General features: G+C 35.0%; 1 protein-coding gene across 1 annotated transcript in view; it reads left to right on the top strand.

The window, feature by feature from the left end:
• Positions 1-2,500, top strand: part of LOC137659288 (trichohyalin-like) — a 31,327-nt gene that overhangs the window by 19,939 nt on the left and 8,888 nt on the right. The gene's annotated exons all lie outside the window — the stretch shown is intronic.

Below are 2,500 nucleotides of genomic sequence, written 5' to 3'. Positions count from 1 at the left end.
ATGACAGCAAAATTCTCGCATATAATTCAGTTGTCACCTTTTCCCTTTATTCTTCTTTATTCTTTTTAACAATCACTTTTTCTTTTTCCCCCAAGTTGTCGACCTTGTCCCCGAGAGAGAGAGAGAGAGAGAGAGAGAGAGAGAGAGAGAGAGATGCCCTATCATCCCAGTGGAAACTGCCACTCGGTACATAGACTTCCACAATAGAGAAGTGTTTGAGAGAATTATCATTCTTTGGCGCTGCAAAGGGGGAGGAATGAGTAACGGAGGAGGTGGACTGAGAGAGAGAGAGAGAGAGAGAGAGAGAGAGAGAGAAAATATATATTTTCAGGAAATGCTTTTACATGGTAATATTTCATTTGTAATTGGCTCTATGCACTTAGCAGAAGAAATAAATGGGTTTATAATTATGTGTGTATATACGTAACTATATATATGTATGTTTATATATACACACATATATATATATATATATATATACTGTCTATACATTTATGTGTGTAATAGTAAAAGCTCACTTATTAATTAAGTTGTTTCATGTTTATTCTCTTTTTGTGTGTGGGGGGGGGGGTTAAGTTAAGACCACCATCAATTATTCAAATAGGTTAAGAAAAAATGTTATGCATGACCTAAAGACTATTTCTGTTCCTCTTAACAAGGAAGGTCAAGTTTGCGTAAGAGAGTAAAAACTGAGAGAGAGAGAGAGAGAGAGAGAGAGAGAGAGAGAGAGAGAATGTCTTCATTTAGAAAAGATTTAGGTGAGAGAGAATGTAAACATAAGAGGGCTTAGTTGCTTCATTTAAAGAAAGATTTAGGAGAGAGAGAGAGAGAGAGAGAGAGAGAGAGAGAGAGAGAGAGAGAATGTCTTCATTTAGAAAAGATTTAGGTGAGAGAGAATGTAAACATAAGAGGGCTTAGTTGCTTCATTTAAAGAAAGATTTAGGAGAGAGAGAGAGAGAGAGAGAGAGAGAGAGAGAGAGAGTAAAATATGTGTATATATATATATATATATAGAGAGAGAGAGAGAGAGAGAGAGAGAGAGTAAAATATGTGTACATATATATATATATATATTATATATATACACACATGTATATATATATATATATACATATATATATATATATATATATACTGTATATATATATATATATAGAGAGAGAGAGAGAGAGAGAGAGAGAGTAAAATATGTGTACATATATATATATATAGAGAGAGAGAGAGAGAGAGAGAGAGAGAATTACGGCTGATGAGTATATAAAAATCAAGACCAATTGGCATAAATCTAAAATAAAATTCCTAAAAAAAAATCCCCGTAAGCTAAACTACTACACAAATCCGCCAATAATCTTATGAAGTGGATTTAAGATAAGATAAAAACAAAAGCAGTCTGAGTTAAGTCCTTTAAAGCAATTGAGTAAAACACGAATTTCCCCAATAATAAGAAAGAAGAGGAAAAGACCCTAAATTCAAGTCTGACTTCTCCAGACTGACTGCGGGTATAGTAAGCTGTGCTTTTCTTGACAGGGCTTGGGGGGGGGGGGGGGTGTCTGGCTGTACTTTATGGAGGGGTTTGGGAAGGGGGTTAGTTTAGGTAGGGGTTGCAAGAGGTCAAAACTGGGGGTTATAATCATGGACTGACCGTTCACGAATCGTGGGAAGCCCCGCTTGGGAACGAATTATAGGCGCGCTTGCGGGCTTGCTTTTTAGTAGTGCTTGTCTGCTTGCTTGCTTACTTACTTTCTCGCATGCTTGTGTGTTTGCAAGAATATGGCTTACTTGCTTAGTTTCTTTGCATGTCGAATGTTTACTTGACTGTATTTTTTTGTATTTTTCATGTTCATGCAGCCTCTGTATGTGTATTTTATTCATTCATACATGCATATTGTATATCATGCATTGGGACATCTGTTCACTTTTTATAAATGTATAGGAATATAGTCTATAAGTATACATATATATATATATATATATATATATACATACATACATACATACATATACACATCATCATCATCAGCCGTAACTAGTCCACTGCAGAACAAAGGCCTCAGACATATCCTTCCACTTGCCTCTGTTTATGGTCTTTCAATGCCAGTCTACACCTGCAAATTTTCATAGTTCGTCAATCCATCGTCTTCTCTTCCTTTGTAATTTCTAGGACCCATCTTGTTATTCTTAATGTCCTTCTATTATCTGTTCTCATTGCATGTCCTGCTTACGTCCTTTTCTTTTCCTTACATGTTCCTAGAGTATCCTTTACTTTAGTTTCTATTCGTCTCGAATCCATGTTGCTCTTTTGCTCTTGTAAGGCTCCAATTTTCCGATGCATGAGCTGATACTGGTTGGACCATCTGATTAAATGTTTTTCCTTTTAGAGAAAGTGACATTTTACTTTCTATAATCTCATTTTGTTTACCAAAAAGATGAGCATGGGATGGAGAGCTTATATATATATATATATATATATACATATACATATATATATATATATATACAT

Source organism: Palaemon carinicauda, chromosome 19 (genome assembly GCF_036898095.1).
Source record: "Palaemon carinicauda isolate YSFRI2023 chromosome 19, ASM3689809v2, whole genome shotgun sequence".
In the NCBI taxonomy this organism is placed as follows: domain Eukaryota; kingdom Metazoa; phylum Arthropoda; class Malacostraca; order Decapoda; family Palaemonidae; genus Palaemon; species Palaemon carinicauda.
Note: the sequence above shows the minus strand (reverse complement) of the source record. Positions and strands in the feature narration are given on the sequence as shown.